At 42.8% G+C, this 16,618-nt stretch overlaps 1 protein-coding gene across 8 annotated transcripts in view; it reads right to left on the bottom strand.

The window, feature by feature from the left end:
* Positions 1 to 16,618, bottom strand: part of LOC138250560 (uncharacterized) — a 454,823-nt gene that overhangs the window by 343,050 nt on the left and 95,155 nt on the right. The gene's annotated exons all lie outside the window — the stretch shown is intronic.

The following is a 16,618-nucleotide window of genomic DNA, read 5'->3' as shown; positions in this document are numbered from 1 at the left end:
TGGCAAGTTCTGCATTCTGCATCGTAGACTGTGTTTTGCTCCAAGGCACCTGTGAGAAGGGCTCCGGGGCTTCTAATGAGCTTCCAACAATCGAAAGAGTGAGGGTGGTTGGCGCCTGAAGGTACTAAGGAGCGAGGCGCTCAGAGTTCTTACTGCAACTTGTCGTCTGGGTTCAGGGTCACTCACCTCCAAAACCTTTCTCCCTGGGTCTCGGGCAATAGCCAGTGCAGCAGATGTCAGGTCGAGGTGCAATGTAATTATCTTCCCTAGAGGTAGGTGGTCCTGGAGGAGAACCGCAGCAGCACCTATCACTACCCAAAGGAAACCAATGCAGCAGTCCTAGGTAGTGTCTGCCAGATTCATGGCACCATGGTTCAAGCCCCATGAAGAGAAAAACAGTGGCATGCAGGCTTCCTACCGTTATGAACGTCATGGTGCCAGGTAGGTATTTATGCCTAAAGTACAGTTCTGTCAGTCAATGGGGAAGGGGGGATGGGAGGGTTTACAGCCCCGCAGTCACAACCCTGAGGTCTCCCCACACGGGTGCTATTACCAGCAAGTGAAATTAAAGGTCATCTCAGACCCGGGGGGGAGCCTTTGTGCCATCCAAGCAGACTAGAGCCTCCGGGGTTTACAATCATGTCTTTAGGATTACATGGGCGACCAACTTCTTCTCTCCGTGGCACAAGCTTTTACAATTCCCTCACATGGGCCCCAGAGAACTCGCTGCTTGCAATCACACCGGCGCCAATCCACAGCCATAGCCTGACTCCTGTCCCGTTGTGGACCCCGCTCCTACTGTGGGCCGAGGATTAGGCTTGTCTGCTAGGCAGCGGACCCATTGTCATGCACTCAAGTGGCCCGCGATTCATTTCACCAGTACCGGTCACTTCGTGAACATCTCATTGCCCATGTTGTTGGCACCATTCACCAGTTATAGTTATCTCTAGTAACTCTAAATCATGCTTTAAGGTAACTATAACTCATGGCACCACCATGTATTGTAATAGTATTTATATAGCGCTTACTACCTCTGACGAGTTGTTGAAGCGCTTTTCGGCGAGTAGCACGTTACTCCGGAACTCAACAAGAATTAGTGAATGATTAGTATAGGGAAATGTGAGTACAGTTAGGGTATTATGAGTTCATTTGAGCCACAGTATGAGAGTTTGTTAGTTAGATTGACTGGAGTAATGAAGGGGTGGAGGAGGAAAGAATTCGGAAGAGTTAACTGGGCGTATATAGTAATAGGATTTAGGCTTGGGATGAGTAAAGGAGGATGAAGGAGGAAAGAGTCTGTGGAAGGGCTAGGGAGATCATAGTAGCAGGGTGAGATAAATGAGGGTGAATTTAGTAGCGTTGATTGGGAGGTCATGGTAGTAAAGTGCGGTTTGGTGAGTTAGATGTGGAAGCGGAGGGAAAAGCTTAGGCAGAGTTATTTAGGAGATGAAAGTAGTAGAATGAATTTGGGATGAGTGAGAGTGGGAATGGAGGATAGATTGATAGAGACATGACATACGGTGATGGATAGATAAGTGTGATACAAGATGAGAGCAGGGATTCATAGATATCTAGTGTAGTTTTGTGAACACTGACTTCAATTCAAATGTTGCAGTAATGTGATCAATGATCTTATAGAACATGTAAAGAGTGATGTAATCTGTGGGGTAATTAGCTGTGCGTGGCAAGGGTGTGAGTTACATCTACCTTAAGGTGCAAGTCATAGTTACTACAGATAAGCATAACTGGTGAATTTCAGTTATTTTTCTTGTTTTTTTTGCAGTTTAAAATGTTCTAATTTAAATTTTCATCCAACTATAATTTTTTGATTTTTTTTTAACGTAAAGTAATATTTTACTACCATACGTAAAGCCAAGCCCCACCTCGCACAGCCTCAGTGTGGTGGGGGCGGCTGCAGGGCCAGCAGCCAACTCCTGGAGGCAGCCAATCCCACACTGTCTTTGGCCACACACGTGGGAGGGGAGACTGGCTTTACATATGCTTATAAATTAATAATAAAAGGCTCCCACCCCCTTGTAACATTTTAACAAAGACACTACGTTATTAATTCCTCAGCCCACAACCGTTTCCGACTATGGACCTCGCAGCGAGCAATGGTCAAAAATGTTTCTGCCTAATATGTGTTCCCTAAGAATACTTTACATTTGTTGTCCTCAAATTTAGACGAAGAAAAATCCTGCTTATGAAGCACAGATGACACAATGCTTTCCCCCCTGCCTGTATACTTTTGATGAGAGGTAAGAACTTGTGGATGCCTATCTTGTAGCCCAGGCCCAATTTGCCAAACATCGGTATCATTCAGGTGCCAGGGTTCCCCATTTAGAGCCCGAGAAAGACCAAACCGATGCTACTCTACCCCTCTATCATCTCTCCTTCCATGCGGTGCTAAGCAAGACATACAAACACTGTGTACAACTTGCTGGACATGGAAAAACCTAACTGAATGTTAGGGAAGGGCCCACTCTATTCACATTTGCTCCTATTGCTTCAAAACCATTGGATTCTGCCTACCATGGAACAGGTGGTCCAAAGCACGCTCCAAAAATATGAACTTACCACGACTGGCGACTTCTTCCCTAATGGCCATGCCATGGCACACTCCTCTGACACCAGATTTGCTACGGCAACCCATATGGAGTGCTTTGTCCTCAGACGCACACATGCTGCATTGCATGCCAGTATTCCTTCTGATCCCTTGGCCCTGGATGATTTTACCCCGCTGACAGCCCTCCAATCTGGTGGGGAAGGGGGGGGGGGGGGGGGGGACGACACCATATCCAAATGCTATAAAACTTGTATGACTTTATGACATGCACATGATGGAAAAACGTGAGAGCACTGGGAACTGTACTTGAGCCGCCTGCTGCATGATAAAGTATGGAAATACTGCTGTGCACAAACTAAGCTTGTTTCACTGAACCTTCACCACAAACTAATGCACTTTAGATTCCTACACCGAGCATATGTTACCCCTCCAAAACTCGCGAGCTTTGACCCCCACTAGATCACCCAATTGACCTAAGTGTGGTGGACCAGATGCCACTATCACCCATATGACATGGTCCTGACCTCAAATTTTACAATACTGGGGTGACATATTCACTCACCTTCCACTGATGAGAGACTGACTTTGACCCTGATCCCCTACTGGCATTACTGGGATACATGGCTGATATTCTCCCCGTCGGGACACAGGTACACTTTAATTGCACTGGTGCTTGCCAAACTTGAATTGGTCCTACACTGGGGCAGCATCAAACAGCCCACTGTAAAAGCATGGATAACTAGTCTTATCTATTGTGACACCACCACTGAGGTATAAGCCATTTTACAACCACCCACATCAAGACCTAAAGATATATAGCAGCCTCTGCAGGACTACCTACTGACACATACATCAGACTCGCAGGATGCATATTCCAACCCTCCACAATCCCCCTTGACCATACCTGGTGGATGTTCCCTGAAATGCACTTGGACGCTACAGGTCTTTCATGACCCCGGTCATTTGCTACACGGCCTTCTGAAACAATAAAAGTATCAGTCTCACTGATGTGACCTATGTCTTCCATTTCGCAGCCAATGCTGAAATAGCTACAGGTTTGTGAACAGTGTGGCTGTTTTATGTTATTATTCTGCAAAATAAAGTTAAAAAAGAAAAAAAGAAAAATAACTAGTGGATGCTACATAAAGATGTCACTTTTAAACAGACTACTCTGCACACTAGGAAAACCCTTATCCTCTGAATGATGAATATAATATTCTGTCAATACTTAGAATCATTAAATAGATAAAAGGTGGCTATACAAGAAAATGAAGAACAATCCATTAAAAGAAGTTTATTCATCGAAAATAGAACACTACACGTTTAAAGTGCAAATGTCTTGCCCCGCAGTTTGTGCAACTGCTTGCACTGCATGTTTATTTGCAAGACAAGGTCAACTTCAAACAGCTCGCACCATTTAAATGTGTTCCTTTGAGCCATTATAGATTTGATCAGTGAACTGCATCCTGAGGCTAAGAAAGCAGAGTATAGCAAGTCAGACCCTCGTGTTGTGGTCTGGGAGGCCTGTCGTTTAGCACTTTCTGCACCTGATGTATACATATGCCAAATTTTGCCCGGTGCAACATGGTTGCAAGGGAATACTGGAGGTTCAGCGTCTCCACAACCATAAGTGACCCATGATGTAGGAAGATTGCCTTTAACGGGCAGCAGCGAGCATTGTGTAGCGCTGGACGCCAACATATCAGAAGCAGGGGTGTGGAATTTATTAAAATATCTACTTGTCCAGGGGACAGGTTGCTTCTCAAATCTACTTGTCCCTTTGGTGCCATGTAGTGTGGCGACAAATTATGGCAGCAATCTCATTATGTAAGAGCTCTGATAATAGCCTCTCTGATTATGCCAGGGCTACTACCATAGTAGGGCTTGAATACTTGCAGTTTCAATCCCTACTGTAGCAATTTCCTTATTTTGCCACCTTTCTGCAGATCTGCATACTGGGGCTGGAGGAAGCAGTAAGCAATAGTTCCAGGGCTGGAATGCCTTTGAGTCTGCAAACCTACTAACCTGCATGTTTTAAAGATTTTTACCAGCTTCTCTCTAATATTTTCCCATAATAAGAAAGGTTGGACATTTACTCCTGACAATGGCAGAATTAGAACTTCTTCCAGGGTTGGGAAGAAAGTGGCTGGAGGGAAAATGAACTTGCAAATGCTCAATAGATTTTCATATGAGCAAATCTACACATCGTATTTACCCATGCTAAAATACAGTTCACAAATATTTAAAAAAAAATTAGTTTTTTTTTTGCCAGTGTTTGTTACAATGTTGAGGTAGCTCCCACAACAATAAAGTGTTACAAAAGCCATGTCAAAACAAGACACGCATTGATGAAACTAAAAGACTTATAAAAATATCTCAGATCAGTTGGCTTTGTCAGTGTTTGTTTATTTTCATGCTTCCCATAATCGTGTTGAAAATGGTTACACTGATTTTCCATTAGAAATATTTTTGGGAAATACTCGCATGCATCAACACATTTTACTAAATGACACTTCATTTGCATCTAATCAGAGAGCATTCTGGGAGCATTATACTTAGCCTCATAGCTTAAACTTTTCAAACATGTGTATACACGTTTTTTTTTGTTTTTTTTTTGTACTGGAACCAATGTCAGTAGTGAAGTGTGACCTTAAAACATTTATTTACAGCACTCACCCTAATAATGAATGCTTTCAAATAATGAACCATAAATACAAGTACAAACAGCATCATCTTTTGGAAACATATTACCTCAACTGCAGAGAGTTCCACTCTCTGTAAACAGGCAGCCAAAGGGTTTGTGTTGCAGAGGGTTGGGCCTACTTGTCCCAAGGACAAAGTAAACATAAAAACTTGTTGCCCTTGACCCCAAACAAGATGTCCCGGGCGTCGGGCGATAGGAATTCCACATCCCTGCAGAAGGATCAACAACTCTTTTTTTTCTTTTTTTAATATTCACACAGTATAACATTAGTGAAGGATTTCCATCTGACATTCAGAGCTTACGGGAAGAGGAACTTAGTTGGTCTACAATATTTGTTTTAGGCAGCGTTTTCCTAGTGCTTGGCACATGTACAGTTGCGGATTGCGTACTGTGTAGGATGTTACAAGTTGAGCATATGTGCCTTTCTCCAACAGAGCCTTGATGTTCATTGCCTTTGACAGGAAGTGGAGTTGCTTTTTTTTTATGGAGGATTTAAAAGTAGTATATGGGATCGACTCATTGTCCTAACTTTCTGTAACCAGATTTAACTTTTCCGCTGCTGTATTAAGGCAGTTATGCCATGGATTGTTCCCTGAAATGAAGATGGTTTTTAGAACCATTTTCACTACATTTTCGTGAGCTTTTTATTATCCGGAAAAAATATTTAACATGCGAGGGCATGTATTAGAGCTTTTGTGATATAAGGCCGAACTACAAGTGAACCAATGTTTTTAGTGTGTGTAGTAGAGGTAGTTGGAAAATTTGCTTGCACCCCATGCATTGTAGGTTATCTAGTTTTGTCCCAAGTAGGCCAGGATATGCTTGCTGGCCGTAGTTAACAGTGGGTATGAGTTTTGCATTTATCACCCTCTGAATAGCTTCGGTCATGGGACTGAAGAGGATGAAATTTAATTTACATAGGGAACGTATGGTTAGTTTTCCTTTAGTCTTCATCTTTTAGTGGCGAGTAGTTTACTTTTACCAAACCATGCACCAAGGTAGTTATGGGTCCAGACGCTGTCTATTGTCCGTGACCCAAGCATCCACCTTTGGGCCCTTTTGTTTGAATACCAATCGAAAATTATCACTTTGGTTTTGCTTGAATTGTATTTATTCGGTGCACCCAGTGCCTTCTGGAGTCCTATTTGCATGTGATCCAAGATGATATGGTAATAAGCGTACTACATTACGAAGATATTCTTTTGTACTTTCCTCAGGGTCGCCAACCTGGCTCCTGATAGAGCAGGCCCTATCTCAGCTGTGTACAAATTAAATAAAAGAGGTAAAAGACGCAACCTGGTTTGAGCCTGTTGGAATTTTTGAGGTGGCTGTTTCACCAGAAAGCTTGTTGCGTACCCATGTCTGTGTGTAGGGTGACATGATGATTTTCAGTAATTTATTTGAGATATTCCAGTTTTGCAGCTTCTGCCAAAGTTTGTTACGGACCACTATGTCGAACCCGGCGGAGTAGTTGAAAAAGCAAGCAAGCACAGGCAAGCTTTTGAAAATAGCTGCTTCTTGAGCTATGAAAGACAGGGCCATGATGTTGTCTATCGCTGATTCCACCTCACGAAAGCCAGCTTGATAAAATGGGAGCAGACCCTCTCCTATCACCCATTCAGCTCATTCCTTTAGTAAGAGACTTGCGTATGCCTTTCCCTTAATGTTTAATAGTGTGAGTAGCTTGTCGTTTCTGGGGTCCATACTGTCCCCCTTTTTGTGGATCAGTTGGATTAGGGAGCTCCACCATGAGTCTGAGACGGGTGGCCATGGTCTCTGGATTGTTGTGCCCAGGCTTGTGTATTTATGATCATGTTTATAATCTCTGAGGAAAAGTCACTTGTGGTTAGCCTGATGGCATTTGATAGTACTGTGTTTGTGGTTTGGGCACTTGGCCCAGTATGTAGACGTTCCTGAATACCTAGGGTCACTGGGTCCTCGTAGTGCCAGTGTGGTGCATGCATAGTGATCCTAGGAGATTCAATTGTTCCTTTGTTGAGTTGCATTACTCTCCTACTTTTTGTACTGCAGCACGTGCATATGTGATCTTATTTTAAGTGGAAAAGGCAGCTTGCCCACAAGCTTTTGGAATCATCTTTTTGTCCCTGCTGGATAAAAATATTGGGTACATGGTGTTGACTGAGGTGCGTATATTTGCTGGAGCCATAGTTGGATCTTGCCGTGTCTTTAATCCTTCTTGTTTCATATGCTGGGTTTTCTGCATTTTTTGTTGTTTTTCAAGGCATTTTTAGCTGTAAAGAGGATTGACGATTTGTCTTCTTTTTTTTGGGGACATTTTCCAGGTCTGGGTTGTGGGTGGGGGGGGCGGGGGGGTGGTGGTGACTGTTTATTAGTATATTCAGTGATGGTATGTCCTGTGGTGGGATCTACGTTCAAGTTCCCGGTCTACTCCACTGCCTTGGAGCGGTTTTCCATTCAGTTTATTTCTTCTGTTCCTGTCTGTTGCCTGGATTTGCTGGTTCAACCTCCATCTTCACCATAGTTTGTGAGCCTGGCTGATGATATTGTTTCACATCAGCTACCATTGTTGAAAGGACCGTTGGTAAGGTAGAACACTCTTCTACTACTAAGATATTGACATTGATTTATTATGACCCTTATTTTCTATAGCATCAATTTTCTTAGCCCTCTCTGCCAATGTAAAGGCCATTAGTTGTATAGTTTCCATCTGAACTTCCAATTTGGGAGCGTTCATAGCTACCACCAGGTTAACTGACCATAATAGGTTATCCTGATTAGGTGAACAAGCTTGTAAGGAGTATTTAGAGCTCACTTGTGGAGATTAAGTATGCTCTTGGTATATGGAGGCTTCCTTTATCAGTATAGAGTCTACGGAGACACAGGATTTGGGGGGAGTGTTGCCCAAGTTTGGGGATATTGGTCTTATCTATATCTGCTGGCCCTCCACAAGCTTGTGTTCATTCCCCGTGGACCTGAGCGGTAACAGTCCTCCTTTGACGCCTTATTTGATGTTTTGGGTAGTAAAATTGCTAGACCCATTCTTTTGTACCCTCCACCCCTTTTGCTCCTTGTTTTGAGATAGTGATGAGTCTGATAATTTGAACGCTGGACTCGGGCATGAACGCGTGCACCTTCTTCTGTCCAGGTTTTGCTTGCCGATCAATTATTGTACCTCGTGGGGGAACAGAATTAGATGGGCTCGTCATATGTACAGGGCATCTCGTAAAAAGTGATTTGTTACCGCTTTCATGAAGTATGCAGTAATAACACTGGGCAGTTGTCTGCTGATACTGTTGGTTTTCTACAAGTGTTCCCCAGACCTAAGAGCCCTTTAGCTTTTTGAGTCTAGCAGAGGGTTTGGCGTTGGTAGGTTTCCCTGGGTGGATGTAATCGTCCCTATGGGTTGTGTCATTCCCCTTGTTTGACTTTACCAGGGTTTTCCATGTGCATGTCGTCCACTTGGTCATGGCTACTGCCTTCCGTGAGATGAAGACTTTGTACAATAATTTTCAGATTCCTGTGGTGTTCCTGCATAAATCAGGATGAGCTGCGGTGATCAGTTGTTGCAATAGTTGTAACAAGTGAGGATGGTATAGCTACGTGTGGTCTTTAGTGTCTCCAGGTTTTTCATCTAGAACAGTCTGATCGTATTGGTAAGAACTGTCGGGCCTCTATCCCTAAAGATGAGCGGAGGCCGGTGGGACCTTATCAGCTAAAAGTAGTGATGCCAAATAATTACTATTATAACTATTATTTTTTCCTCTGCCTTTGTTTTTCTGCCTTTTGTGCTTGTCTTTATCTTTACGTGAGACTGCAGTTCTAGTGAATTAAGGCCGCCAAGGAGGTGCCAGTGTTATCTGAGGCGCTGCTGGGGATTTAGAAAAGCAACAGGTAATGGCCCGAAGTGTGTTAAGGTAGGATCATGCATCAGGCCCACAAGCCGGACACAGACCTGGTGGAGCTGCTTCCGTGAGTCTGGGCTCAACCCTGTCTTGTCCGAGTGTGTGGGGCTGATGGTGGAAGAGTGCCTTTGAGCAGCCTGAACAAAAAGTCAGTCTGCAACACCTGCCTGCCCAGCTCTACTCCACAGGCTTTACTCTGCGTGCCAAAGGTACAGACGTGGGGTCAAGACCAATGCTTGACTGTCTGTGAGCCTATCAGGTTAAGCATGGGGGAGGGGCAGGGGGAGAGGGTGTAGAGCATACACAGCTGCGTGTGCCACACCATCTGTGTTGATTTTGTCACGCTGGCAGTGCGCGCACATACAGTTTCTCCTCAAGCGTTTTTGTGGGTTGCTACTTTCGTTTGTCCTGATGAAGCCCCATTAGAAATCACTGTACTGGGGGTCGAAACATCAACATACTTTAAAGTTGACTGTTACTAAAGCATACTTTACATGTGAATTTTGTTTTGAAGTTTGTGTTTTCACAAAAGGAATGACATTCAGTCAACACTGCTACCTTCTTAAAACACTAGTGCACTTTTGTCTTCTCCTGTCACAAATTCACTACCACACCACCGTCTTCCGGACAACTTACTTCTTTTATTAATATAATTTATATGCCAACAGCAGCAATAGTTAAATAACTGTTCACCTCTTTGAAAGGGCTGCTGTGGTTTTGTGGCCTTGGAGTGCTATGCCTAGTTATTAATGTTGTGTGCTTTTGCGTCCTGCAGAAACGTATCTTTTGTTGTTGATGATGGAAGATAGCTACGGATTTACCTCTATCAGTGACTTTTTTTTAATCTTCTCTAGCAACTCATCTACCTGAGGTTTGAAAAGATTTTGTCCACCACAAGGCAGTCCAATGAGCTGCTGCTGAAACTCTAGAAGAAAACCTAAAGCCTTAACCTAGCGTTGAGGCGTAAAATTATACTTGTATTAACCGGACTGGAAGCAGTGTCTCCCGCATCCTAGGCACACTCTATGCTAGCTTTGCGCATGACCTTGCCATGTTCCATTATCTTAGCTCTTGTTTCACTTGCATCACAGAGACGGTGCATAATTACTCCATCCCCTCCCATTGGTACCCATCATAGCGTGCCTTTTTCCAGGCTAAGGTACAGGTTTAAGACTGCTTTTGACTCCTGCCATAAAGACCTCGACTTTGACCGGGCCCGTAAAGTCCTCCACCGAGCACTTTAGTGCTCTTTTTTTTAACAAAAACAACCATCAAATATCTTGGTTTTGGAGATAATCTCTACATGGCGTGGAACTTCGTGTTGTGATGTCACTCTCACTATGACTGTGTGGTCAGCAGGCAAGGAAGCCTTTCGATTATGGATCTAAACTGAAAACATCTTCAGAAACCATCCTGTAACCGTGCCAAGCATCACCCTGCTGTTCTGATAGCCCTAGATCCAGGTAAAGAAATAGCGGATCTGCATAAGGGTCGTGGTATGAACCAGAGTGGTCGGTAGGTGGGGGGAGACATTTCTAGTGGTTGGGATGATGAGATGGTGTCTACTGTCCTCTTCTTTGAGATAGCGAGAGACTGAAAAACATCTGAAATTGCCTTCTGAAAGATAAGCCTGCTCTTCTTAGGAAGTTGGTGTGTGGGGAAGGGCTGTACAGAGAAGGGAGGGGTTTGACCATCGGCCCGTTAAGGTTGATATTTTGAACTTGGCCTAGGATCGGACTGTGGTGACTAAAAAGGCTCACAGTCCTCCTGCTATGGCTTTGGTGTGCTAGGCATCACATGCCCTTCCTTCAAACAAGTCATTTTCATACAAGCTGGCTCCACAATTATACAGCAAGGTCTGGCTATACACTTATTTAATGATTTTATTGCACCAAATAATATCTGCAATGACTACTTCTATGTTAGGAAAGATGTACTTGAACATCCCTAAACCATTATGTATCCAAACTGGAAATCTCACACTAAACTCTACTTCACCTCAGAGCACTGTCTCTTTTATTGACCTGAAACAATAAGTTAAAAAGCTGAAATAACGGTTATACACATGCACAATATGCTGCACCCTTTGCTTGCCCGGTCAGCAGAACCCTCCACAAATTTAAACCCACTGGGTGCCACCTAAGCACCCCACAACATTCTGCTCCACTACGCTACTGCTAACATCACGCAAAGCTGTTGCCCCCATTACCCCTATACAAAAGCAGAACAAAATGCACATCCTGGAACGACACACAAGTGTGTGCACCTCTACCAAATCCCTGCAAATACTCCCTCAAACCCTTTCACTCTCTAGCCTCCTTCCCACTCCTCCCCATTTGGTGCTGGAACTGTTGATTTGACTCTTATATGCTTTTGAATGCTGGAAGTTATCTATTGTAAAGACATAATATGCCAAAGTCCATGTCTCATAGTACTCCATGTGTATGTGTTCTTTAAAACAATAAAAATACTTTTACAAAAAACATTCCTGGAACACAGGAAGCGAAAAAAGATCCCCTTTCTAAAAGGTAGAAAAGTGAATTCAAAACCCTAACATCTTAGACAAGGGTGTTGATGGAATTTCCTGATTAGCAGCCTTCTACAAAGAACAAATATATATGTGCAATTTTGATTCACTTAGGCCCCTTGGATCAAACATATAAGAACAAGTATATTTATTGCCTACATTGTACGAGATGGTTTAGTCTGCATAGGCAATTTAATGTCTGCATAGTACGACTAAAGTTTTCGTTCAGAGTAATTACACTCAAACCTTTGACAGAGACATAGGCTAAAGGATCCATCTCAATATGTCTTCTCCATTTTTGTTAGTCACAACAGCAGAATTCAAAGGTGGCAGACCCAGTGATAGCTTTCAATCTAATCAAAGCAACTGGAGGATGGAGGCAGACTTATTTGTTCTGTCAGAAAGTGATATAACCAGTAAACAGGTATTTATATACAACAATCTCATTTTTTTTATATTACTCCGCTTATGAAAAAAAGATAATGTTAAACTTCACAATTAAATATTCTGCAGAATAACGATTACATTATTGAAACGAAGACTCATACAAGCATTAAGGAACAAATATATTATAGAACTTCAAAGCTACCAGTGAAACAGTAATCTAACTATTTGGCGCTGTCCACACAAGATGAACCAAAAACTAAAATCCAATTCTCAATAATGTTTGGCAATACAGCAATAAGCATTCAAAAAATTCAGTGCATGTATTACACAACTTGACCAGTCCCCCTGCCATGCTCCTACAGTAGCTAACACTGGTAGATGTTAGAGGGTTATGTTAGTACTTCTTACTGCCCTCAAGTATGCACGCCTATATAATGATGAAAGTAAACACTGTTAACTTTATTTTTGCTCAATGCCCAAAGATCAAAGTTAAAAAATCTAGCCATATCTGACCACAATAGAAAGTAATCAAATAAAGGACTTTCTTTAGCAGTGCGAACCGCAGATCTACTGATTATAAATATCAAAGTAAGCATTTGCACAACTAGAAGCTAATCCAAATTTCAGACAGACAATTTCTAGGACAGTATTTCTGCAATAATAACATTTATCTGAAAGTGGACCCTCTAATTGATCTGTAGATAGGTTTAGGTCGGGAAGCCGTATAGGGACTCTAAATATTAAAAGAGGAGATGCTTTCAGGTGACGTACCTCCACCAAAGGCTGTATTGAATGGCCTCCATAGATGTGATTGACATAATGGATTGCACTATTGTCAAATTCAAGGGCACTTGTATTAATCATGGTTTTACACCTCAGTTCTTTGACAAAAGAAAAATGCCCAGGTACATATAACTATTAACTATCTCAAAACTGCCTCCCATCTAAACTACCACTAGCCCAAACATGCAGGACATTAAAATACCATATTAATACTTTTATTGTTATAACACTTCAAAGAACTGGAAGGGATCGCAGAAAGTCAATACAGCCAACTTCTAATGTCCTACAACGGTCAAGAAACAACTAATCAACAGTATAGTACAAAGGATTTAACTTCAGACTGCCAAGTGATGGTGGGAAAATATGGAGCTTAGTTAAGGCTATGTTAAGATTACTAAAACAAATATTACACAAGATTGGAACGTACAGGCAGCCCTGTATTGTGCCCCTTAGGGCCAAATATGTTAGAGTAAACTTGTTCATATTTGGAAGGTAAACCAATGTTTTTACATACAGGTTGACCAGAATATTAATTGCATTGCAAATCCACTACAATGTATTCAATTTCTTCCATAGTAGATTATGGCCCATGGGGGGGGAAAGGCCTAGAGAAACCAATAAAAGCACAATACAGTGTTCTTGTGCTTTGACTCAATACGTGTTCAGCTAGCTAATAAGCACATTCCACCATGCATCACAAACAGACTCCTATGAAATGACAGTAGAAAAATGGGATACATAATTTTGGTCTCCATTGATAATCTGAGCTCTTGGGCAATAATCCTTAAAACATATTTATCTGAGAAAAGAGCACATAGAGTACACAATAACTGCAGGCTTACAAGGATCACTTTTCTTTAATAAAGCATCAGATGATGCATCTCCATTAGGGATATCACTGCCTTTAAGAACATTATTACACAATAGGTCCATAACTTGGGCCAACCACAGACTGTCATTTTTCAATATGTTAAATGACAGCCCATCTGGTCTGTTTGCATTAGAAGCTCTATCTTTAACAGATGAGAACGAGATTGTTCACTAAATTGGTTTTGGCTATCAAATTAGTTGATACTAAGCAAGGTGAGTATAACTGTGTACCAAGAATAGTGAAGATTTCAGACGTATCAGACAAGGATAACATATACTTAGTCCAAGTTTCATAATTAAGTTTCTAAGCAGTTTCTTATTTGAGAAACAGTCTCCCTCATCAATTCCAATTCCTTGTTCCATCCACACAGATTGTGAGCTCTCATTTTCAGATGCTGTTTTTAATTAGATAGATTAAAATATGTGTTAGAAATACTTAAACCTCAGTGTCAAAGTATAGTTGATACCTTTCTCAAATATCTCGGTTTTCAGTGAACCTCCTGATCTGACCAATCGTCATTACTTCAGTGTGTTCAGTAACAAATTGATATTTTTATATCTTGGCAAAAAATGCAATCTTTCATCTATTTTAGTGCTTTTTTGACTTTGATGTATCCCACTCTGATGCAGCAGTCTATAACTGCAGCTACCTGCATGTGCTTGTGTTTTACATGGCTGGACACAACTACAAAGTCCGCACACTCATCAAATGTAGCTTGATCCCTCACTCTGAATGCTGTAGAAAGAAACGTATGAACAAAATTTAAATGTTTCAATAACAAGTACATAACTATTACCTTTTATATAGAAGCAGGCTGAAAGATACCCGATCTGTCAAAACAAATACTAGAAGTCAAATAGCTACATTTACAATTTGCTTCTGAGGAACTTAAGACTCTCCCTTAGGACCACAGGAGCAGAACTAACATTTACCCAGCCCCCCACCCCCTTCTACTCATTCTTTCTGTATTGGACACAATTAAAACCCGATTTAGGTTGTGTTCATGGATGACTCAATCTGTCTTGGAAGCTCTTAATAAAGATTCTTTACTATCTTATATGAGCATTTTCAGCACAAGTTATTTACCTGTGGACCCTGTAAGTAGTGATATTGAGTGTAATACCACCCTGCTTTCACTATATCCTCCTGAAATGAATATACGCTTGCAAACAACCATAGAGGCATACCATGTTATATTACATGTATTTTTAAAGTGCACTGTCACCTGCAAGAGTATCCTGGCGTTGAGAGGTGTGTGTGCATGCTAGCCCTGCCTATGGTAGGTTGGTTCATGAAAAGCAGAGTTTTCAACTTCTTATGAAAAGCAAGAACAGAGGAGGAGGCTCTAATGTGGAGTGGGAGGTCGGTCCATACTTTATGAGCGAGCTAAGAGAATGTCAGTCCTCCTGATCTGGCTCTGTATATATGCACAAGATGTGTGCGAGTAGTAGTCCTGCAGAACGGAGGTGTCTGGGTGGTTGGTGGAAGGAGATGGACCTTGGGTAGGACAACTCAGGTGGAACCTAAGTTATGTAGTGCCTTGAATATGTGCGTGTGAGGAGTCTGAAAAGAGCACATTTGTTTATCAGGAGTCAGTGGAGCTCCCGGAGGTGTGGAGTTAGTTATGTGTGGGAGGCTGAGGATCAGTCTGGCTGCTGAGTTTTAGATGGTTTGCATTCATGGTGATCTCAGCATAGTGGGTCTTCCGGTCATCCAACTTGCTGCTGACTAGGACGTGAGTGATTGTTTTTCTAATGCTGCTTAGGAGCCATTTAGTGATCTTCTTTTGCATCTTCAGGGTGTGAAGGCACGATCCAATGCCAGTGCTGACTTGGGCGGTCATGTCCAGTTTACTACAGGACTCCACTCGCCAAGATCGTCAGACACCATGGGCTCAACACTGTCTCATATGCAGACGACCTCCCTCCCCTATGAACCATTGACCACCAAAAGAAACGTTCACTATGGAATGAAGGCAGTTGCCAACTGGATGAGAGACAGATGCCTCAAGCTGAACTCAGACAAGACAGAAATCTTCATCCTAGGCCCCACCCCTACCACCTGGGGTGGCTCCTGATGGCCCAGTGTTCTCAGAATCACCCCATCTCCGACCGACCACACAGGTAACCCTGGCATCATTCTCGACTTCTCACTGTCTATGGCCTGCTCCAAGATCTTCAAGTGGATCCCCATCAACAGGAGATGAACAGTCATCAAGGCACTCGTCAGCAGTAAACTCAACTACAGCAACGCACTCTAGGCTGGAATCAACAAGAGCCTCCAAACAAGATTCTAAAGAATGTATAACGCGGTGGCCAGACTGATCATCGACATCCACATCTCCACCCACCTGAGAAACCTACACTGACTCCTCGTCAATAAACGCATCACTTTCAAACTCACGACACACACGTACAAACCCCTTCACAACATCGGACCGGCCTACCTCAACCACCGCCTCTCCTTCTACACACCCGCCAGGTAACTCCGCTGTGCTTAACTGGCCCTCGCCACTATCCCCAGGATCCAGAAGAACATGGCTGGAGGAAGATCCTTCTACCTTGCTGCGCAGACCTGGAACACGATGCCGCTCCACCTCAGGCAGGCCCCATCGCTGGCTCAGCCCCAGAAGGACCTCAAGACCTGGCTCTTCGACTGACCTGTGCCTCCCATCTAGCACCATGAGACCCCCTGGGTGATAAGTCATGCTCTATAAATGCATGACTGATTCACTATTAATAAATATTGCAAGGTTCCGGACGTTGGTGCTTGTTATAGAGCCAAATTTGGCAGCTGCCAGCTGGAGTCCCTTGGTGAGGTTTTCTTGTTAAAAATGTCTACTGATACCTTGTTAGTGTTGAGCTTGAGAGAGATAGCTTTCATCCAGTTAGTGACT

The sequence above is a fragment of the Pleurodeles waltl genome, chromosome 8 (assembly GCF_031143425.1).
Source record: "Pleurodeles waltl isolate 20211129_DDA chromosome 8, aPleWal1.hap1.20221129, whole genome shotgun sequence".
Classification (NCBI taxonomy): domain Eukaryota; kingdom Metazoa; phylum Chordata; class Amphibia; order Caudata; family Salamandridae; genus Pleurodeles; species Pleurodeles waltl.
This window is presented reverse-complemented; position numbering and strand designations above follow the sequence as displayed.